The 24,665-nt window shown below is 45.7% G+C and overlaps 1 protein-coding gene across 1 annotated transcript in view; it reads left to right on the top strand.

Moving 5' to 3' along the window:
• LOC126100212 (HIV Tat-specific factor 1 homolog) overlaps positions 1-24,665 on the top strand; it is a 564,133-nt gene that overhangs the window by 248,405 nt on the left and 291,063 nt on the right. The window lies entirely within an intron of this gene.

Genomic DNA, 24,665 nt, shown 5'->3' on the forward strand with positions numbered 1-24,665 from the left:
TTTGTTAATGACCAATTCCTTTATTCATTCAGTGTATTTTATGTCCTCAGTAATAATACCACGTAACAGTACTTTTTACTTCTGTAATCCTGAAATTGTGTAATTCTACGTTTTCGTTCGGTTTGTTTTATATTTCTTTAAATTGTAGATTTAATTTTCTTTAGATCAGTTTTCAGCAGCTATTCTCCAAGAATTGGGGAGAGTATTTTGACCACCCTATTAATAACTTTGGCAGAGTCTGCCGGGATTTTAGTATAATCTAAGACCATTATGCACAGAGTGTTCTTGTTATTGCCCTTGAGGCGCTTTGTGTTCGTTATCACCTTCAGTACAGCTTCTTGTAGAAGTAATATAAATTGGTCTTTTGATCACTGAGACCCACTTTCTTTTTTTTCCTCTAATTGCTCTAAAGTAGAGAAGCGACTGTCTGTGAGGTCAATACCCAGTTTCTTCATCGTACCAAAAATAATTTGAGACATTTCAAACATATGTCGGTCACTGATGAGCTGAAACTGAAACGTAACGCCTTATAGTTTCCACATGCTGGCGCATAGAAGTAGGTCTTCACTGAAAGAGGCAAGTAAACTCCCACATTTACGTATTTCGTCTCGCAGAGCATGTCTGCGAGATTTGACGCTGAGCTTCTGTTGGGAGAGAAAAGGCGTGGGGGGAAGAAGATTCACTAGGAATTTCTTCCTAGAATCCTGTTTGTAGCCACGTCTACCCGTTGAACCGGTCCTAATAGCACCTAATGGAAACAGGGGAATTGTGCAACCTGCGTGGGTCAAAGCTCTGGTGATGCGAATGCCGAAGGTCTCAAGTGTGGCGGCCACGGAGGGAGGCGCCGTCCTTCGCTGAAACAAGACGCAAAAGCGAGAGTTTATGAAGCGAGGATTCATTCTTGTCTGAGCTGTCATCAACATGAGTCGTACGGCTGCTGGAGGAAATCGAATGTCTTGGCTGTAATTTATTTCCACTGTATTCCAACCGGTTTAGCGACCGGAAAGTCCTTTCTCTGACCGAGGGAGAACTCGACTTATGCTGCAGTATGATTGAATACTTATCTTGGGAACGCAATAAAACAGACTGGATCGTCTCGAAGATGTCTTTCTCACCAATCAAGTGCCTGTCGGGTGCCCTGCTGAAGCCGTTCTCTTCATTGATCGCTTTCTCATAAAGTTCAGAACTGTCGCGTTCCATTTCTTCTGCCGCACTCATATGTGTGGGATTCGTAATAGATAGTTCTGAATAATACAACAAATAGCATAGATTGTTTCACATGTTTCTATATATGACGCTTAAGTGGTTGAAGGCTGTTAAGTGTCCACGCAGTTGTACTGCCAAACAGCAACGACTAACAACTGTAACTCCGTTTTCATTGTGTTATCTTTCAAAAGACTGAAGTTTCTGGGAACATCAGCTCAATTATTTGTGGTACAATGTCTTGACCAGCAACCAGTTTTTTCTTCGATTCAGTAGCCCTATAAAACGTTGCAGTGTCTATAATGCTATAAAGAAAACTGTACAATGAAGACCAACAACCTTTTGTTATTTTTGGTGCTGTTTATACTGTCTGTTACTTTTTATTTTTCTGGACAAGGTCCTACGTTTATAACAGATGTTCAAAATGCTGTGATCTTAGCTTTTATAGTCACACCAAGTTGAGTTGTATAACCCGATGGACTAACCCCGATGTTTTCGAACGACGTTACAGGTAGCAAGAGGTCGAACTAGGTTATCTTCTTCAGGCTCGACACGTGTCTCGTACGTTACTCCTCATTTGAGTCCACAAGAAGAAATCAGGTGTGATCCGATCAGATGAACGGGATGGACGCGAAAGAGGACCACCTCTTCCTATTGAGCCATCACGGAACGTCTGGATGCACGCGATGTGCAAAGTTAGCTAGGCCTCCGTCATGCACGAAGATTAAATTTTCTGGGGTGCATCATAGCGGAGTTTCTTGTCCCCACACGTCATGACATAAGCCCACATGTTGAATGGGTTTACTTACACTGTAGTGTTTGTCCCACATCGGCGCAAAGTCAAGTAACCTGTCGCCACCTCGTTACCCCCCCCCCCCCCTCCCCCCCCCATTCCCCGACGGAAAGTGTACCCCAGCTGTCTGCGTGTAGCGCCATTCACATGAAAGTGAGCGGAAGTTTTTTAAATGTTTGCGAATCGTATGACTGAGGCGAAATTTGGGTACCCGCCCGGTATTCACCTAGTGGGATATGGAAAACCGCTTAAAAATGACGTGCATGCTTACCGACTCACCGCCCCCTCGTCGTTTAAGACACCGGGCGGATTTGATCCGGGGCCGGCGCACCTCTCCGCCCCGAAAGCTGCGTTTTAACGTACACGGCTATCCGGGCGCGTTAACAAACAAGTATCTAATAAATCAGTTTATTACATTGTACGAACAACGATTCGTCGGTTCTAGTTTTCCAGTAGCAGAGTTATCCAGCCAAACGTTTGGCTCTGTAACGTTCGATTCTTTCGTTACTGTACTATGGTTCCCTTTTTCAAATGACCACATTTCTCACTCTGCATTATCTCTGGTAGATTGTACTACCCTAACGGTAACACCGTTTATATGACGAGAAGTTTGTCCACAGTGTCATTAAACATAATTAGCCGCCGCGTACTTGAGCTGTAGTCTACTTGTAGTCACACCGAGCGAGGTGGCGCAGTAGTTAGCACACTAGACACGCATTTTGGGGGCGGCGTTTCAGATCCATATTTAAGTTTTCTGTGATTTCCCGAAATATCTTAAGCCATATGCCGTGATGGCTCCTTTGAAAGGGCACGGGCAATTTGTTTTCCCATCATTCCACTACCCTAGCTTGTATTGCGTCTCTAATGACCTCGCTGTCGACACGACATTAGACATTAATATTCATTCCTTCCCGCTTAGTCACAGCACGATATGCGTAAATCATGTTTCAGTCGTTTTGCTCCAATCGTCTTTATTGGAGCGACAGAGGAGAAACCTGAAGATATTGCTACAGGTAAATAAAAAATGTTTTGTAGCTATAATATCGTGTAGAACACGATTTAATGTTGTATTAGACATACGAAACTTTGAAGCAGGTGACATGGTAACGATTTCATTTATTATTATTATTGAAACTTCCTGGCGGATTAAAACTATGTGTCGGACCGTGAGTCGAGCTCGGGATCTTTGCCTTCCACGGGCAAGTGCTCTACCGACTGAGCTACCCAAGCACGACTCACGACCCATCCTCAGAGTTTCAATTCTGCCAGTACCTCGTCTCCTACCTTCCTAACTTCACAGAAGCTCTTCTGCGAAACGTGCAGAACTAGCACTCTTGGAAGAAAGGATATTGCGGAGACATGGCTTAGCCACAGCCTGGGGCATGTTTCCAGGATGAATTTTCACTCTGTAGCGGAGTGTGTGCTGATATTATTGTTATTATTATTATCATCATCATCGTCCATGATTGGGCCTTCCTGGGCTGCGAGATGTACAACAAAGCACATCTTCAGAGTTGTGTTTTAGTTTTTCATTCTCTCTAAATTAGTTTCATTCTCTTAGAAAACGGTCTCTCTCTCTCTCTCTCTCTCTCTCCACTGTCCAAGCAGTGTTCCACTCTTCTTCTCTCTCTCTCTCTCTCTCTCTCTCTCTCTCTCTTTTTTGCCAGGCCAGTTATCCAGTAGTGAATTATCTGTCTACATTATGTAGTGCCAGCTGTATCATGTTCGAAAGAACAGACACGACATATGTAGAATTAAGGCGATTACGGCCAGTGGTCTCTTCAGTGCTGATGCACACGAGGCTCGAACTCTTACGAGAATAGGCGAATAGCCACGAGCAATGAGGATAATGGAAAGGGGGACTACATCCGCAGTTTGCGGATAAGTTGAGAATTTGTGCCTGACGGGGGGCGTGATGGGGTAGTCCGTACAGTTGCGATGACCACTGTGCCTGGATGGCTTAGTTGTCAGACCATCTGCCTAGTAAGCAGGAGACACTAGTTCAAATCACAGTAGGTACATACTAAGGTACCAACGAACACAATATCTGAACCTATACCCTTAATACTGCACTTTTTTCGTAAACATTAACGAACGCTATTTGAAATATTGTGAATAAGTTTATAAAATTTGTAGTTACCTCTCTATTTATATCGAATGTAAGTATTAATGTATAAAATGACATTTTCTTAAACAGTAGTTCTGTGTCTCTAAGGCGCTGCAGTCATGGACTGTGTGGCTGGTGCCGGCGGAGGTTCGAGTCCTCCCTCTGGCATGGGTGTGTGTGTTTGTCCTTAAGATAATTTAGGATAAGTAGTGTGTAAGCTTAGGGACTGATGACCTTAGCAGTTAAGTCCCATAAGATTTCACAAACATTTGAACAGTTCTGTGTCGGCCGCTGTGGCCGAGCGGTTCTAGGCGCTTCAGTCCAGAACCGTGCAGCTGCGGCGGTCGCAGGTTCGAATCCTGCCTCGGGCATCGATGTGTGTGATGTCCTTGGGTTAGTTAGGTTTAAGTAGTTCTGAGTCTAGGGGACTGATGACCACAGATGTTAAATCCCATAGTGCTTAGAGCAATTTTGAACTAGTTTTGTCTGAAGTGGTTAATTTACAAATCCAAATATCGATACCGAGCGTTATCAGCGCGTTGATAATGTGCACTAGGCTTGTTGACCCTCCAAACACAGTATAAGCAGGCTTGCGGCATATCGATGCAGATATACATTGAAGGGCCAAAGAAACTGGTGTAGGCATGCCTATTCAAATACAGAGACATGTAAACCGGCAGAATATGGCGCTGCGGTTGCCAACGCCTATATAAGACAAAAAGTGTGTGGCGCAGTAGTTAGATCGGTTATAATTTCAGGTTATCAAGATTTAAGTGAGTTTGAACGTGATAGACAGCGCACGAGCGATGGGGTACAGCATTTCCGAGGTATGAGTGAAGTGGGGATATTCCGTACGACCATTTCATGAATGTACCGTGAATATCAGGAAGTCCGTAAAACATCAAAACTCCGATATCGCTGCGGCCGGAAAAGGGTGCTGCAAGAACGGGACCAAAGAAGACTGAAGAGCGTGGAGCGTGACAGAGTGCAACCCTCCCACTACTACATTTTTGACTGCTGGACCATCAACAAGTGTCAGCGTGCGAACCATCAACGAAACATCATCGATATGGGCTTTCGGAGCCGAAGTCCAACTCGTATACCCTTGATGACTGCACTACACAAAGCTTTACGCCTCGCCTGGACACGTCAACACCGACATTGGACTGTTGATGACTGGAAACATGTTGCCTGGTCAGACGAGTCTCGTTTCAAATTGTATCGAGCGGATATACGTCTACGGGTGTGGAGACAACCTCAGGAATCCGTGTACCCTGCATGTCAGCAGGGGACTGTTCAAGCTGGTGGAGGCCGTGTAATGGTGTGGAGCGTTTGCAGGTGGAGTGAGACCCCTGATACGTCTAGATATGACTGTAACAAGTGACACGTACCGTAAGCATCCTGTCTGATCCCGTGCATCCATTCATGTCCATTGTGTATTCCGACGGACTTGGGCAATTTCAGCAGGACAGTGCGACACCCCACACGTCCAGAATTACTACAGAGTAGCTCCAGGAGCACTCTTCTGAGTTTAAACACTTTCGCTTCCCACCAAACTCCCCAGACGTGAACATTATTGCGCACATCTGGGATGCCTTGCAACGTGCTGTTCAGAAGAGATTTCCATTCCCTCGTGCTCTTACGGATTTATGGACAGCCCTGCAGGATTTATGATGTCAGTTCCTTCCAGCAATACTTCAGACATTAGTAGAGTCCGTGTCACGTCGTGTTGCGGCACTTCTGCGTGCTCGCGATATTAGGCAGGTGTACCAGTTTCTTTGGCTCTTCAGTGTAGATGCAGATGTGGCATTACGTGTGCCACCTGTTGTATGTAACTGGAATCATACTAACCCCATATTCCTACTGCAAATCATTCTATGATTGCTATCAGTACCACATGAAACGTCGTTCGTGGGTTCAAATGGCTCTGAGCATTATGGGACTTAACTTCTGAGGTCATCAGTCCCTTAGAACTTCGAACTACTTAAACCTAGCTAACCTAAGGATATCACACACATCCATGCCCGAGGCAGGATTCGAACCTACGACCGGAGCGGTCGCGCGGCTCCAGACTGCAGCGCCTAGAACCGCTCGGCCACAAAAGTCGTTCATGACACAAAATATAAAATGTCGTCAAAAATATCTCAAATGTAACACCAGTTCGTCTGTAGACACCCCAGTAGTTCCTGATGCAGTGAGGTGACCCTTCCAGAGTCCGTATATCACACGTACAGTAACTACAGGAGCAGTTCTCTGCCAATGCCTAGCTTGTCACTCCATTCCTCGTGGGGGTTTCGTATCTCTGAAGGCGAACGCTTCCGGCGCCGAACAGTGGAACGACTGCCGGACTGGACGAGGCGCGGAGAGAGAAACGGCACGCCAAGCGTGAGAAATGAGCCGGCAGCTGCTAACGACCCCCTTAAAGCTGTGTTTAGTGGCCGCGCGCTTTAGTAGCCGCCGACAGGCTAACGCCGCAGCCACGGGCAGCCGATCGCCGTCGCGTGTCCCGCGTGCGAGACCGACGCGCCAATAGCAGCCGTGTCATCGGCTCTCTCGCCAGCGGCCAGCTGCTAGCGGGTGACCCGCCTGGCCGCAGTTTGTCTCTAGAGGTCCGTTCTGGCGGCGTTTTAAGACGGTCACTACTTGAATTCGCGTCGTTATAGTTTTGATTTGTTGGATTCCATGCCTCAGTCTCTGAAAACGAAACCCTTTTCGGATCGCTTTGTTGTCCGTCCTTCTTTTTCTGTCCGATCATTAACAACCCTTTTTCTCAGGAGCGGGTAGAAGTTGTTGTTGTGGTCCTCGGTCCAAAGACTAGTTTGCTACAGCTCTCCGTGCTGCGCGAGCCTCTTCGTGTCCGAGTCACTACGGCAGCTTTTATCCTTCTGTACCTGCCTGCTGTGTTCACGTCTCGGTCTCTCTCAACGATTTTTATCCGCCACACTTCCCTCCATAAACTGGTAGAAGCCGACCTCGGGGAAGATCAGTTTGGATTCCGTAGAAATATTGGAACTCGTGTGGCAAAACTGACCGTACGACTTATCTTAGAAGAAAGATTAAGGAAAGGCAAACCTACGTTTCTAGCATTTGTAGACTTGAAGAGAAAGCTTTTGACAATGTTGACTGGAATACTCTCTTTCAAATTCTAAAGGTGGCAGGGGTAAAATACAGGGAGCGAAAGGCTATTTACAATTTGTACAGAAACCAGATGGCAGTTATAAGAGTCGAGGGACATGAAAGGGAAGCAGTGGTTGGGAAGGGAGTAAGACAGGGTTGTAGCCTATCCCCGATGTTGTTCAATCTGTATATTGAGCAAGCAGTAAAGGAAACAAAAGAAAAATTCGGAGTAGGTATTAAAATCCATGGAGAAGAAATAAAAACTTTGGGGTTCGCCGATGACATTGTAATTCTGTCAGAGACAGCAAAGGACTTGGAAGAGCAGTTGAATTGAATGGACAGTGTCTTGAAAGGAGGATATAAGATGAACATCAACAGAAGCTAAACGAGGATAATGGAATGTAGTCGAATTAAGTCGGGTGATGCTGAGGGAATTAGATAGGAAATGAGACACTTAAAGTAGTAAAGGAGTTTTGCTATTTGGGGAGCAAAATAACTGATGATGGTCGAAGTAGACAGGATATAAAATGTCGACTGGCAATGACAAGGAAAGCGTTTCTGAAGAAGAGAAATTTGTTAACATCGAGTATAGATTTAAGTGTCAGGAAGTCGTTTCTGAAAGTATTTGTATGGAGTGTAGCCATGTATGGAAGTGAAACGTGGACGATAAGTAGTTTGGACAAGAAGAGAATAGAAGCTTTCGAAATGTGTTGCTACCGAAGAATGCTGAAGATTAGGTGGGTAGAGAAGCCGCGCTGCACGTTACGACACGAGAGAAAAGTCACAGTCTGGAACTGCGGTGGACACAGGTAAATCACGCGTACCCGTGCATTAGTCAGCGTTCCTGTTCTCGAAGGCCGAGAGCGGAGCAGAGCAGAGCAGAGGAGGCCGCAGGACCAGCCGTCGGAATGCCGCCCGTTGTCGTGCCGCGCCCTGCTACCCTATTGTCATTGAGTGATCTAATGGCCTTTAAATTGTCTGTTTACAGCCGGATCGCTTCATATTGTCTGGCGCCGAGTACAGCTCAGCGCGCGCGGCGCCCCGCCATCTGGACTGCGCGTCATTTTCTCCGTTGATTGCCGTGCAGCTGCTCTCGAAACCTATCCCACTCGAGTGGCATGTGCCGCGCGGGAAAGCGTGCCACAATTAATTCGTGTGAGCGCGCGCTTGCCTCACTCTGTAATACGCCGATGAGATCACAGAACGGTCCGAGCAATTACTCTGGCCCCACTAATCATGCCTTATTCATACGCGGCGAATAAACGTAATGCCTGCGTCGCGCGGCGATTAGATCGCCCGTTCCTGGCGCTCGTTTATTTGTTCTCGCTCCGGCGGTTAAGACGTATCTCTTAATGTAAGCTCGTCCGAATGCCCAGCCTCTCCAGACACGTAAGTTATGCTTTCCGGTGGAGGTAAAGGGGAGGAAGACGCCAAAAGCAGCAAAACAGGTGTTATCTCTATGAAGCTATGAAGGAAGCTAGGCGTAATCTTTTTGCGAAAAAGTCAGCAAAAGGAGAACAACATTAGTACAGGTGTAAGTTTTCGTATAACGAAATCGATGATTCAGTTATTTCATACGAGGGCACTGTTCAAAATAATGTTGAAATGTGTGTGATATCTGATGGGACTTAACTGCTAAGGTCATCAGTCCCTAAGCTTACACACTACTTAACCTAAATTATCCTAAGGACAAACACACACACCCATGCCCGAGGGAAGACTCGAACCTCCGCCGGGATCAGCCGCACAGTCCATGACTGCAGCGCCTTAGACGGCTCGGCTAATCCTGCGCGGCATACGAGGGCACTTCGAAAAGTAAGTTACACATTATGATGACAGGCCAAGGAACTTTTATTGAATGCTCCGCTACGTTTGAATCGGTAGTTTGAAGAGTTCTTATCTTTAATTTTGTCTTAACAAAACTGTGCAGCTCGTGGTCGTGCGGTGGCGTTCTCGCTTCCCGCGCCCGAGTTCCTGGGTTCGATTCCCGGCGGGGTCAGGGATTTTCTCTGCCTCGTGATGACTGGGTGTTGTGTGATGTCCTTAGGTTTAAGTAGTTCTAAGTTCTAGGGGACTGATGAGCATATATGTTAAGTCCCATAGTGCTCAGAGCCATTTGAACCATTTTTAAACAAAACAGTTACATGAGATTCTTCTTTACATTAACCTCCTACCTCAGTACCCTGGAAGGATGAAATGGATTGTCCTGAAGGACGCATCTCGATATTAAAAACAGGAGATATGATCCCTTCTTCAAACTGGTTATGAATTTGGCATTCAAACATCTTGTTGCATCAGGAGTAGTTACATTTCCACAGAACGTTCGTAATATAACGTATACAGAAAATATCGTTACTTCTCACGCATTTTGAGAGCATTTTATGAAATTTACAGTGAAAATCATTACTGTCCACTGTGTCTGCCTCGATTGTGCGCACGCCGGTGACGTGGGACGGGCGAGTCCGCTTGCTCTGAGGTCCGGCAGGTATGCCAACAACGTGTGCTACCAGCGACAATAGTAGATTCCATTACATAATGTCTCCACAGCAGTGTTGCCACTATTTAAGTTCCAACCTACTTATGTGCGCAGTCTGTTCGAGTTCAGGGAGTATACCAAGCGAGCTGGGGGGTGAATGGGAACGTGGATTGATGTGGCAGACTCGAAAAAATCAGTGCAACCCTATAGGTTCATTTAATTAAAGCACCTATGTCTGGATATGCGGCAGGATCAACCGTTTAGTTTCGTTCAGTGCTGAGGTGCTGTTCCAGTAGGGTTGGAGAGCCTCCGTAATGCTGTTCGAACTTAGGGGGAACACCAAGTGGGCTGAGGCGTGAATGGGAATTTGTAGTGAGGAGGGAGGCGTGCTAGGGTAGTCCGTGCCGTTGTGCAAAGCCACTGTGCCAGGGTGGCGTAGTGGTTAGCGCATTTGCGTAGTCAACAGGAAACCTAGTTTCGAATCCAGGTATTGGCACAGATTTTCATTCGTCGCTTCAGTCTGATTATGTATGTTTGTAAACATTGTGGCTGACAGTTCGTTAGTATATCCATCATCAGACCCCACAAATAATGCACTTCTGAAATCCCAAAATATGATATCATGCTTGTTACCGATTGGTAGCCTGTGATGATGATGATGATGATGATGTGATGATGTTATGTTGTTGTCACGTCACCAAGAAAAGGTGTCATCATGCGAGAAGGAAGAAAGCTTTTCCAGTTAGGCAGTCCAAAAACTTATCAGTTTCTCTATGTTCCGTGCTGATTTTGCACCTGCATCTTCAATTAATGAAAAGCCGCTCCAGTTGCTAATAAGAACTTTTATTAAGTCCACGACCGGTTTCAGCCTTTATGTCAGGCCATTTTCGGATCCAGTCGAAAATGGCCTGACATAAAAGCTGAAACCGGTCGTGGACTTGAAGAAGTTCTTATTAGCTACTGCAGCAGATTTTCATTAATTAACAGTTCAGAAACCCCTTGCGGTATACAGCCAACGTGGCTCTGCAGGTAATGAAAGTCGCGTACAACAGCAAGATTCGAGCCGAGCGATTCTGTGTATTTCACGAATAAAAGTCTATTTCCTTTATCTGTCTTAAAGTGACAGTAGTGCTACGTTCTTATAGTTTTGTGTTTATTCATTTTTATTTTGGTTTCATTAATGGCAGTGGTAAAAATGTGGCTGTGTTGTGGCTATTTTCATCTCAAGAACATTTTTTTTTATATGTTGCCATCACTTTAACCTATAGGAGTTACCAGACGTTTTGTCACAGCATACCACTTAATTTGGGCGAACCACTATAAATTGTTCACTTTTTAACGAATCCTGAGGTGGAGGAGGGAGGAGAGGGGGCGTACTCATTGTAATACGCACATTCGGGTTCCAGGCGGTAGCTTTCTTCGTATCACGATGCCATTTAACGTAACGCCCAACAAAGCGACAATAATACTAAACCGTGCGTTGTGTAATCGTAATTCTTGTGGCTACCATTGGGGTGCCATCGTTGGTTACCCATTTTTTCTAGGCATAGTGTGTTGTCTTTTGGAGAAACGTTCTTTGGTTACTTCTCCAGCACAAACGCGGGAAAATGCGACACTGGTCTCTGACGGTGTTCTAATAATAGTGGAACCGAAACATCCCTCGGCAGAGCGGTCGAAACGTCGATTATTTTAGAAGTAAATATGACGCGGCCTAACAACCCGGACGATTTTAACTTAACTTTTTTCTTTTGACCATACTTTTTTTTTGCGCCTAGGTGCATCGTTAGAAGGCAGCGAGGATTTCTTGTGCAAAATTGACTTTTTTTCCTACGATATAACAGAATATTCAAGAATTTTCTGATTTACGAAAATGTTTTCATTATCTAACTGGTCTTTACATCTTACTTACGTGGAGAATGGTATTTTTGTTTATATTACTACTTAAGGTTCTGTGTCATTATTATGTGACATACTGAACGCAAATTAAAGACAAGATGGCGGACACTTTTGTGTACGTCTTACGCCAGATCAGCAGTTATGTTATACCGAACAACATGAAATAGCATATTACAGGGCAATGCTCAGTGGACTGAAGATATTTCGTTGGATGTTGAAGGTAACCTACTAGAAGTTAACATAATTAAAATGACATCGGATAAATCTGACATCATCAGTAAGCTTTACAGCAGCATTAGAAACAAATACAATTACAAAAGTAGCCCCGTATCTACAACAGGCAACACTGTAGGATAGTTACCCCCGCCCCCCTCCACTCTGCTAAATATATTTGCATGTCCTATCAAACTGCAAACGTGTTCCATGATAAAACTTGATTAGTTTCACCACAAATAATAAAATGAAAAATAAAGTAATTCATAACTTAAATTTAGAAATTGAAGCACACAACAGATCTGGTATTTATAAAATGAATTATTCTACGTGCCCCAAAATTTTATATTGACCAAACCGGAAATAGTTTCAACATAAAGATACAGAGAACACACGAATGCATTCCTGCTAAACAACTTAAATGTGTCAACGTCTGTTGGTCACATAGCCAACACTCTGACAGAATATAAGATTGATGAAAACTTACGAATATTACATTTTACTGAGAAACAGGTAGAGTTTAGTTTGGTGGAAGAAATAGAAATATACAGCGAGTCACATCACAACAAACGCGACTCCATCTTGAATGACCAACTAGAGTTAAGAAATCAGGTATACCTACGAAATTTCTTCCAAGTTCTATAATTGTTGTGTTTATATATGGAATACGTGTAGTGTCATAGTTAGCTTAGTGAGTCAATTTGTTGAAAGAAATAGAAATATACAACCACAGTCACGACAAACATGACTGCATCTTGAATGATCAACAAGAGTTAAAAAACCAAATATACCTAAAACATTTCAACCAAATTCTGGAATTTTCGTACTGATGGAATATGTATTGTATACTACCATAGTTAGCTTAGTTAGTTAATAAAAAAAATCAGTCCTGCAAATAATACTTTTATTAACGATTGCCGCTATTTTACGAGTTATATGTATACCTTCCATCATGATTTAAGCTATCAAGAATATTAGCGATAATGTTCATCATAGTTGTAAAAGTGATTTTGCTCGTTGGTACAGCCAACCAATCAGTTGCAGACTTGACGTCAGACAAGTATGCATGTCCGTAGGATTAGGCACTGCGGCGACTACTGCTGCTGTGAAAGACATGAAATGTACCCGCAGTTGCAAACATGAACCACTTCCAGATCTTTTCATATCTGTGTCGTTAACACATGTGTTCGCAATGTTGTCTATACCTTATGTTCAGCTTGTCACCTATTAATGATGCAGACTGCTGCAGTAAAGCGTAAAACGAAATCTTAGACTCGTATACAGTAATGCGTAAAACGAAATCTTTTTTTCGGGTAAGTGAAATATAAAGACCTTGTATAAAATGGATGAGATTTTCTAAGCAAGAAAATCGTGAATGCGGTTGGCAAAAATGTGAAATTTGTGAGAGAAATCCTCGCTGCCGTCTGGTGATATTATTTACGGAGAAATGAATAATTAATTCAAAAAGTTGGCTGGTTACAGTTTTTCCTGCCGTAATATTCATGAAAAATGCGCGGACTTCTCTAACCATCATGAATAAAATTATTTTTGCATATATTTACATGTGTCTATTCTGTGGGGTATGTCCGACGCAGCCGGCTGGTGTGGCCGAGCGGTTCTAGGCGCTTCAGTGCGGAACCGCGCGACTGCTACGGTCGCAGGTTCGAATCTTGCCTCGGGCAAGGATGTGTGTGATGTCCTTAGGTTAGTTAGGTTTAAGTAGTTCTAAGTTCTATGGCACTGATGACCTCAGATGTTAAGTTCCATAGTGCTCAGAGCCATTTGAATCATTTTTATTTTATTTATTTATTTATTTTTTTTGTCCGACGCGACAGACTCCCTGGTGGTACTGTGACCATAAAGAGACTATATTACGAGAAATCTGGACTTCAGCCACCTACAGGCATTTAAATAAATAAATAATTGGTGAAGGCTGTAAGTTCGTGGCGGACCAGAACTCGAACCCAGATGCTCTAGAACTGTTGCCTTGAACCGCTTCGGCCATCCGGACACGCTTCCCGTTCAACCCAAATTCTCAACCTGACACGCGCAAGTAGCGCTCCCATCAATTAGACCCACTGCTCGTATCATTCGCCAAGTCCCGCAGGTGCATCTCCACTGAAAGTATGAGCGAGGAGGGCTGTAGGTACTTTCAGTGCAGATGCAGATGCACCCAGGTGTTCGTGTTGCGAACCGGCACAAATGCTCAACGTGCATTACTGATTTATTTCAACGCCTGTAGGCGGCTGAGGTCCCGATTTGTCTTAATTTAATTTTAGCGTAGTTTGGTGTGACACCATGTATCAAACATGTCTTATTGTACATTTTTCAGAAATATGCGTCGTATGTTCTTGAACTTGAGTGTTACAGTAACTGGTCAACCAGTTTACAGAAGTTTCAGCGATTCCGTGTATTGGTCTGAGTGTTTCAGTGTGTCCCGCGTGTAACCATTACAGATTCGGAAAGAAAAAAAAAAAAAAAAAGGATACCTCAGCGACGGCGACTGTGGGGGCGAATAAAAAGTTGAGACAAAGTGGTAACATAATGGTGCCTTGCCCCCTTCCGAAGCTGACGCTCGTATACGGTCGGCAGTACGGCAGCTTTACGGCCGCTGTGAGTTAAGGCGCTGGCCTCGCAGCCGCAACGCTGATTGTGCTTTCCCAGAAGAGGCGGTGGCGGCGATCGAGCCGCGGCCTCCCGACCTGCCGCACGCGGCGGCCGCGCGGCTTTTTTGGGCCCCCTAACGAACGAACGGTGCGCCGATGCTATCGGCTATCCGCGGCCATGGAGGCGCGTTAACACGCGGCCACCACGGCCCGCCGCTTATCTCCCAGGGGCCCGTCCCACGGAGATCTCTATCGCGGCCGCGGGAGACAAGGCCCCTCACAGACGGCTTTATAGGCGGGGACGTGATGCGCACAATAGCGGCCCGTGGAGAATCCCCCTCTTCTTCGAAACATGACTCAGGTTACGGGCTCCGGTAAAGCGCTTTCAGGGCGGAAGTCGCGTGTACGATGTTCTTTTTCACGCTCATCTTCGCCTCTCCACATTAACATTTCCAGAGTTATGCTACTGCCTTCTGTAAATAAATAAAAGACGTGGATGCTTTGTGTGAGAGATGTTGTTGTTTTTACGGCCTTCATTCTGAAGACTGGTCTACCGTGTACAAGCCTCTTCATTTCTGCGCAGCCGTTGCAACCTACATCAGCTTAAACCTGCCACCGCAGTCATGCCTCGACATCCCTCTATAATACACTCCTGGAAATTGAAATAAGAACACCGTGAATTCATTGTCCCAGGAAGGGGAAACTTGGCTGGCTCTGAGCACTATGGGACTCAACTGCTGAGGTCATTAGACCCCTAGAACTTAGAACTAGTTAAACCTAACTAACCTAAGGCACATCACAAACATCCATGCCCGAGGCAGGATTCGAACCTGCGACCGCAGCGGTCTTGCGGTTCCAGACTGCAGCGCCTTTAACCGCACGGCCACTTCGGCCGGCGAAGGGGAAACTTTATTGACACATTCCTGGGGTCAGATACATCACATGATCACACTGACAGAACCACACGCACATAGACACAGGCAACAGAGCATGCACAATGTCGGCACTAGTACAGTGTATATCCACCTTTCGCAGCAATGCAGGCTGCTATTCTCCCATGGAGACGATCGTAGAGATGCTGGATGTAGTCCTGTGGAACGGCTTGCCATGCCATTTCCACCTGGCGCCTCAGTTGGACCAGCGTTCGTGCTGGACGTGCAGACCGCGTGAGACGACGCTTCATCCAGTCCCAAACATGCTCAATGGGGGACAGATCCGGAGATCTTGCTGGCCAGGGTAGTTGACTTACACCTTCTAGAGCACGTTGGGTGGCACGGGATACATGCGGACGTGCATTGTCCTGTTGGAACAGCAAGTTCCCTTGCCGGTCTAGGAATGGTAGAACGATGGGTTCGATGACGGTTTGGATGTACCGTGCACTATTCAGTGTCCCCTCGACGATCACCAGTGGTGTACGGCCAGTGTAGGAGATCGCTCCCCACACCATGATGCCGGGTGTTGGCCCTGTGTGCCTCGGTCGTATGCAGTCCTGATTGTGGCGCTCACCTGCACAGCGCCAAACACGCATACGACCATCATTGGCACCAAGGCAGAAGCGACTCTCATCGCTGAAGACGACACGTCTCCATTCGTCCCTCCATTCACGCCTGTCGCGACACCACTGGAGGCGGGCTGCACGATGCTGGGGCGTGAGCGGAAGACGGCCTAACGGTGTGCGGGACCATAGCCCAGCTTCATGGAGACGGTTGCGAATGGTCCTCGCCGATACCCCAGGAGCAACAGTGTCCCTAATTTGCTGGGAAGTGGCGGTGCGGTCCCCTACGGCACTGCGTAGGATCCTACGGTCTTGGCGTGCATCCGTGCGTCGCTGCGGTCCGGTCCCAGGTCGACGGGCACGTGCACCTTCCGCCGACCACTGGCGACAACATCGATGTACTGTGGAGACCTCACGCCCCACGTGTTGAGCAATTCGGCGGTACGTCCACCCGGCCTCCCGCATGTCCACTATACGCCCTCGCTCAAAGTCCGTCAACTGCACATACGGTTCACGTCCACGCTGTCGCGGCATGCTACCAGTGTTAAAGACTGCGATGGAGCTCCGTATGCCACGGCAAACTGGCTGACACTGACGGCGGCGGTGCACAAATGCTGCGCAGCTAGCGCCATTCGACGGCCAACACCGCGGTTCCTGGTGTGTCCGCTGTGTCGTGCGTGTGATCATTGCTTGTACAGCCCTCTCGCAGTGTCCGGAGCAAGTATGGTGGGTCTGACACACCGGTGTCAATGTGTTCTTTTTTCCATTTCCAGGAGTGTATTTACCCCCTAGAAAGAACCAATAATTACGGCACTTCTACAGATAACCAAAATATCCAATACTACCTTCTTTTCAGTGATGTTCCTGGTAAACCTTTTATCGTTCCAGATACAATGGCTCTGAGCACTATGGGACTTAACTTCTGAGGTCATAAGTCCCCTAGAACTTAGAACTACTTAAACCTAACTAACCTAAGGACATCACACACATCCATGCCCGAGGCAGGATTCGAACCTGCGACCGTAGCGATCGCGCGGCTCCAGACTTTAGCGCCTAGAACCGCTCGGCAACTCCCGCCGGCCCGTTCCAGATAATAATAATATGCGTAATTCTCGTTCTTAATTACTCTTACGTTTTCTCTACTACTTCTCGAGTTATTAACTGAATGACGTGAGGGAGAAGCTACAACCTTGGATTTGGATTGGATTGTTTGGGGGAAGAGACCAAACAGCGAGGTCATCGGTCTCATCGGATTAGGGAAGGAAGTCGGCCGTGCCCTTTCAAAGGAACCATCCCGGCATTTGCCTGGAGCGATTTAGGGAAATCACGGAAAACCTAAATCAGGATGGCCGGACGCGGGATTGAACCGTCGTCCTCCCGAATGCGAGTGCAGTGTGCTAACCACTGCGCCACCTCGCTCGGTTACAACTTTGTATCATTCTCTCATCAACTACTGTTTTCGTTTCATGAACTTCGATTCTTGTAACTCCGGTCTAGTTTCTGTACAAGCTGTAGCTGTCTTTTACTTCATGTATTTTATATCTATCACTTGTAGACTTCCAGCGATTGTACTCCAGTCAACATTATGAGAAACCTTTATCTAACTCTACATGTGTTTTAAATGTAGGTGTACCTTTTCAGTTCATCCTGTGAGATGAGTAGTATGGACAATATTGCCATGCATGTTCCTGCATTTCTCCCGAATCGAAACTCATCTTCTCTGTGGTCTAACTAAACTATTCTTTACATTCATCTGTAAATAATTCAATAATTTTCACACTTGTCAACACTGTTTTCATTGGAATTGTGTTTATTATTTTCTTCTTCAAATCTGAAGTCATGTCACTTTTTTCATATCTTGCACACCATGTGGATTAGTTTTCTCACGGTTACTTTTCCAAGAGTATCAATAATTCCGAGGGAATGTCGTTTTCTCTAGGTGCCTCATCTTCATCTACTTCCTCTCTCCTTGCTATAATATTATCTTAAAGTTTATTTCCTTTTGTGTATCCCCTATAAATATTCTTTCATGTTTAAGAGATACTACAGAAGGTTTATGCATGAATATTGATAGATTCGTGAGATCCTATGAGAAGAGACATAAATATCAGAATTTATTAATTACAAGGATAATATGGTGGAATACTGCCGTCACGGGAACTCACAGTACACCTGGCGACTGAAAATCTGCGTTTAGTTTTCCCTCTCTGAATTAACATCCAACACCAATATGGCCCCACTAGTAGACCCGACTCCCGGCTCGTCACCACCTACGGTGTTTCGTACAGAGCGAGGTAGCGTACTGGGAAGACACCAGAATAAACATTTCTAATGTGATTAAAATAACTTGCTCGTTGAAAGCGACACACATGAGTCGCTGATTGCTCGGCAACACGTGTTATAATGTTTACTAACGTAGTGATAACAGAGTGCCCTGTACCAATTTAACTTTTGCGACGAGTAATGGTAGCTGGTTTACCGTTGGCTTTAACGGGGCAACGTCGTCATCTCCACTCCTCCGATGCAGACGTCAAAAGCAAGTATTTACGTCGTGCCGTGTATACACCGCCCCTGAATCTGAACAGTAAGTCCCGTTAGACTTCCTGATTTTTCTGCATATGGGTATTTCATACAGATTTTCTAGAAGATATTCTTGAAGGAAGGAAGATTAGAATTTAATGCCCCGTCGACAACGACGTCATTAGAGACGGAGCACAAACTAGGAATAGGGAAGGAAGGGGAACGAAGAATGGCCGTGCTCTCTTTCAAACGATCTCCGACATTTACCTTAAGCGATTTAAAGAAGTCACCATAAACCTAAATCTGGATGGCCGGACGGCGATTTGAAACATTGTGTCCACGAGTTCAGTCAGCTAACCACCGCGCCACCTGGCTCTATCGTCCTTGAACTCTTAAAAAAAAAAATGGCTCTGAGCACTATGGGACTTAACATCTATGGTCATCAATCCCCTAGAACTTAGAACTACTTAAACCTAACTAACCTAAGGAAATCACACAACACCCAGTCATCACGAGGCAGAGAAAATCCCTGACCCCGCCGGGAATCGAACCCGGGCGCGGGAAGCGAGAACGCTACCGCACGACCACGAGCTGCGGACCCTTGAACTCTGTAGGGCTGTCTGCAATGATACATAAAATATGTGCACACGCAACAGGCATATCTAAATATGTGTCCGCACGGTGAATCAGAGACTTGCGTGAAAATTATTGATGCCTTCGGACTAACCTTTAAGTACATGACAAGAAAACACTAACTACTGTTTGATTTCACCGAGATCAGAACCACGTGAGTGTCCTTCTTTGAAGCTACTCTCAGATCTTTCTTTCAGTGGTATTATGATTATTTATACTGCTTCCAAACGCTGGTGAGAGTACCTAACGATAACACATTCTCAAGCCTTGTTCCACCATCAGATTACCAACTGGTAATTTTATTCGAATACATTGTTGAGTGTCCTGTGGCGATTGAAATTCACTTGTGTTGCAGTCAATTTGCGGCCAAACTTCCCAGTGTTGGTTGCGCTGGCGTTGATACTACAGAGACTTTTTGATCGAGATAATGTGCTTAATCACCAACTGACGCCGCCACATAATTTGTCTTGTTGGTTTCACATTAGAATTCTTGCCTGACACGGGTGTTGACAGCCCGAAGGAGGCAACTGCGAGTGAGCTTGGCACACAGAGATTTACGGCGTGTAATCTCTGTTCACCGTAAGACCGACGCCAGAGAACTATAATTACACGCCAGAACTACACAACGGATTACCTTGTCTGGGGGCCTGAGGTTGCAGATTACATCCTCTTCCCTCGGCAGCGACGGAAACAAGCTGCCCGTATCTGTGATGAACACTTGTAATAAAGCAAAAAAAGTCGGAAATCGCAATAAGCCCAGCGCCTGTGTGGATCCTGACCATTAGACCCTAGTAGGAGATAGTGTTTCGACCGTGTGCGATGGTAATTGTAGATTGGCCTGGAGGTTTATCAGAAAGCAGTTCTACCGAGAATGTCAAGAAAAAGTGACAGTGAAATTGAAATCTTTTTACTCCCGGCAATATATTAGAGAGGTTACCGAATGTGACAAAACTGGATTAGGACCGGGCTCGGACTGGGCTGTCCATCTAGCGCTAGCAGTGCTCTTACAATCGTTCTCCCAGAACGCCTGAAAGTTTCAGCGTCATCTCCCCCTCCTACACTTGACGTCTTAGGCAGTTACAAAATCCGTCTTTTGCTTGGTCTTTCTTGACTCCTTCTCCTTGTAGGTTTGTATCTTATGACTTTGAGAGGTAATAATTTGCCTTCTCATCCTGTTGATGCTGGGTTTTCATTCTCATTCATGCCCTTTTATTCCCTTGCGTCTGCGCTAGGCCACGAATAAAAGAAGTCTCATACGGACGATCGTATAGTCACTGCTGTCCCGTTGTTCGTAGCCGTAATTTTTAAAGAGTGGGCGTAGAGCTCCATCCACAGGCGTTTCCACAGCGCTAATCCATTATTCATGACAACTATTAAATGCTCGTCTGATCAATTACCGTTTCAGACTAAAAGTAATTATTCGGGGAGGGATGGGGACAGTTGATAAATGAAAAGAAACATTCAGGGACTTGATTAAGACAGAATGATAAGAAGTCTTGAGAGTTTCTCAAGTAAGGTTATTAACATTCCAAACCGAATGTAAAAGCGCTTGAGGAGCTGACTCGAGTTCCCTAGCTTCAATAGACGAAGCCATTTGCAAAATCGTCCACCGACAGAAACAGTGCTATTTCTGGCGGATAATAACATTTGTCCAGAGATTGAGATTTGCTTCTGCGTAGGAACGCACACGTATGATTACTCTGGTGGACTTTCCCTGTCGGCTTGAAAAAGCTCAAGTTTATAGAGTGACAGCACGAGAAGAAACCGGAGTTGCAAGAAAAAGGATAACAAGCGTTTATTACCTGAATAAATACAGCATCCAGCTACATTTTATAAATTTAATCCACAGCCACGGAGCTCGACCATCATTATCGTGGATAAGTTAGCGTTTCTAATTTTTTCGCTGTCTTCGTTGATATGACGCAGGAGGATACAGTACAAGCAGCTGCTGAAAGGCGTATTCTGTGGAATGTAAACAGTAAGACGAATGGCCTCCTACGGAACTGACATCTTCTTCACTTGGCGGTGGCCTCGCTTTGTAGTGTAATTCACAAAGTGAAGCGCGGTCACTAGATTACTGTAGTTTGCTTTATTGGTTGGGAGAGGAGGGGGAAGTGGGAAAGAGACGCGATGCAATAAATCCTACAATTCGTTTCCTGTTTTTAAAGTGGAGAAGTGTTGCATTCCAGCCTTGGACTGATTTAACTGTGGGATGTCGCAACCGGCACGCGCTCCTCATTGAGAGATGAGGCGATAAAAGTCGGCGGCGAAGCGGAAAGCAACTGTGCCACGCGTCGGGGGCGGCACTGCTTGAGAGAGACGGACTCACGAGGGGGCCGTAGGAATTTCCCCTCACTGATTGGATTCGTGTTGACAAGGTGTGCAGGGCACGAGTAACTCTCCTCAACGTGTGTAAGTAGGGAGACGCAACTTTCCAAAGCTTTCGAGACAATTGACTTCGAAAATTTTAGGTGTGTATGGTCACTAACATGCAGTGAGTCCGCAGCTGAGAGGGTAAGTGCTTAGTTTCGTAAGCGCGAGGCCTTTGGATCGAATCTCGCTGCCGGTACTGCTTCTTTTTGTGAGTTATGTGCACCAATATTCGGTGCTACTCTTCGATCTGCGTAGAACACCACGAAATTGTGTGACTGTCGAGAACAGTTTACGAATATTGTGAAACAGACTTTATTTACAAACACATTGAAAAAGAAAATAGTTGACATACAAAAATTCGGTGTTGCTTGCACCTGCCGGATGTCATGATTAATTCTTTTACATGTTTCTGCTATTAGTATCATTCGTGCAATGCTGTACAGGTTACACATTACATTTGTGACAGATGTAGATACAGTAATATAAATAAAATGATTACACGGAATTGATTGAAAGTTCTCGTGTATCCTTCTTGATTTTCCCCCCTTCCATCTCCTTAACATAAAAAAAAGCTTTTCTCCTTTTTCATGTCAAAGATTGGGAAAAAAGATAAATAAATGTGAATAAGTAGATAGTGATACTTTTCACCGTCATAAATGTGTTATTATAATTACGTACGATTGAAAAATAAATTACCAGCAGCGATATTCGACCCAGATACCTTGCACATATGAAACTAAGTGTTTACTCGCTCGGCTACGGATCCAGTGAATATTAGCGGACATACAAAGCATACAGCATAAGCACGCCTATAATTTTCAAACTCAGTGTTCTCAGAAACGGTTGAAAGTTGCGTCTTCCCGTTTACATAAATTGAACTCTTAGTCTTGCCCTACACATGCTGTCAATGTGAATCAAACCTGTGAGCCGGCCGCGGTGGTCTAGCGGTTCTGGCGCTGCAGTCCGGAACCGCGGGACTGCTACGGTCGCAGGTTCGAATCCTGCCTCGGGAATGGGTGTGTGTGATGTCCTTAGGTTAGTTAGGTTTAAGTAGTTCTAAGTTCTAGGGGACTTATGACCTCAGATGTTGAGTCCCATAGTGCTCAGAGCCATTTGAACCATTTTTTTCAAACCTGTGAGGATAAGTCCTTAACGTCTCCTTGCCAGCCCGAAAGAAAAGTCTCGTTCTTCTAAGGTCTAAATTTTGTACCTCCAGACTGGAAGTGATTGCATGTGCACTTTGTGTAACGAGGGAGCCACTCACACACGTATCATGGCAAAGTTCCCAACGGAGCGCTCTGTCATTGTCTTCTTTTGCCTTAATATTTCCCGCATGAAGTACTTCGTGCCCCCTACATTTACCACACTTGAACTCACGTTCGGAAGGAGGACGGTTCAAATCCCCTCCCGGCTATCCAGATTTAGGTATTCTGTGATCTCCCCTATACCACGACATTTCCAGAGCGTCGATCTTAACGACGATCCACCTTCTTCATCGTCCAAGTTTCTTCTGCATAGGTGCCGGCGGGAGTGGCCGAGCGGTTCTAGGCTCTACAGTCTGGAACCGTGCGACCGCTACGGTCGCAGGTTCGAATCCTGCCTCGGGCATGGATGTGTGTGATGTCCTTAGGTTAGTTAGGTTTAAGTAGTTCCAAGTTCTAGGCGACTGATGACCTCAGATGTTAAGTCCCATAGCGCTCAGAGCCATTTGAGCCATTTTTTTTCTGCATAGTTCACCATAGGCAAGATAATAGTGTGGACGAGGGCGCGCTTCGTCTTGGCGGTGATGGAAGTGTCCTTCCACATGCGAGCAAGTTCTGCTGTGGAATTTCTCGCAACTGAAATGCGCCTACGGATCTCAGGCTCGCACTCTCCAGAATCAGCGACAACAGAACCTAAATACTCGAAGCGACTGACGACGTCGTAGCCAGTAATTCATGTCATGTCAGGTCGTCATTAGGGCGAACTATAATCATCTTGTGTTGATGATTCCAAGACTATATTCTCAGATTCCTTCGGCCAACCTTTGCATGATGGTTTCCAGTCGATGTTCGTCTGTTGCAATTATCAGAGTGTCATTTACATACCTGAGATAGTTAATTCTTCTGTCACCTACAACGATGACGTCATACCAGTCCTCAAGAACCTCCTCATACCAGCCGTCAAGAGAACCTCGGTCGTAGTACGCTCACTGCATGCATTGAATAATAGTGGAGAGGGAACGCAACGCTGTCGCAAGCTGGTATGAGTAGAAGAGATTTCTGCGAAGGTGCCATTTCTCCGTACTGTCGCTGTGTTCGAAAAGTACAGTTGCCGAAATACGGTTGCCGGATCAGATATACCAGATGTCTCGGCGTATCTCTCTCGATGAACATAGTCCCTAGCTTAGACCATTTCACCTTGTCGAGAGCTTTTTTGTCATCCACGAATCACGTAAACGCCCTGTCCTGATATGATGTACTCGTTCAGAAAAATTGGATGATTTCTTCAAGAGGAAGAGTTTCACAAATTGAGCAAATCAGTAACACGTTGGCCCACCTCTGGCCCTTCTGGGTAGCTACTCAACTTGGCTGTGATTGAGAGAGCTGTTGGATGTCCTCCAAATGAGTATTGCTCCAAATTCTGTCCAATTGGCGCGTTATGTCGTCACGAGATGGTGGCATACTCGAAACGTTCTCAGTTGGGGAGAGACACTGCTGCCTCGCTGGAAGTGTTTGCCAAGTACGAAGACAAGCAGTAGAAACTATCGCCGTACGCGGGCGGGCATTATCTTTGTGAAGTGTGAGCTCTCGATGGCTTGCCATGAAGGGCAGCGAAACGGGGCGAAGAATATCGTCGACGTACCGCTCTGCTGCGAGGGTACCGCGAATGGCAACCAGAGGCTCTTGCCATCAATAATGGTTGTCGGACTCTATGGTTCGTCTCCAGACACGTCTTCGGGCTGTAATGTCATCGTCTGGAGTAGAATTGTCTTCAGTGGTGAGTCCTGCTTTCAACTGAGCCCCCCTATGACCAGCGAAAACATGTCTACAGACGCCCCGGACAGTACTGGGATATCAACTTGACTGTCGCCTGCCGTACGGCCCTGCGACCAGGAGTGATGGTCTGGGGTGCCATTTCTTTTCAAAGTGAGACCCCTCTGGTTCTCATCTACGGCACTCTTATAGCAGAGCGGTTCGTAGACGATATTCTAGACCTCGTTCTGTTGCCCTTCACGGCAAGCCGTCCTCGGC

This window comes from Schistocerca cancellata, chromosome 9 (assembly GCF_023864275.1).
Source record: "Schistocerca cancellata isolate TAMUIC-IGC-003103 chromosome 9, iqSchCanc2.1, whole genome shotgun sequence".
In the NCBI taxonomy this organism is placed as follows: domain Eukaryota; kingdom Metazoa; phylum Arthropoda; class Insecta; order Orthoptera; family Acrididae; genus Schistocerca; species Schistocerca cancellata.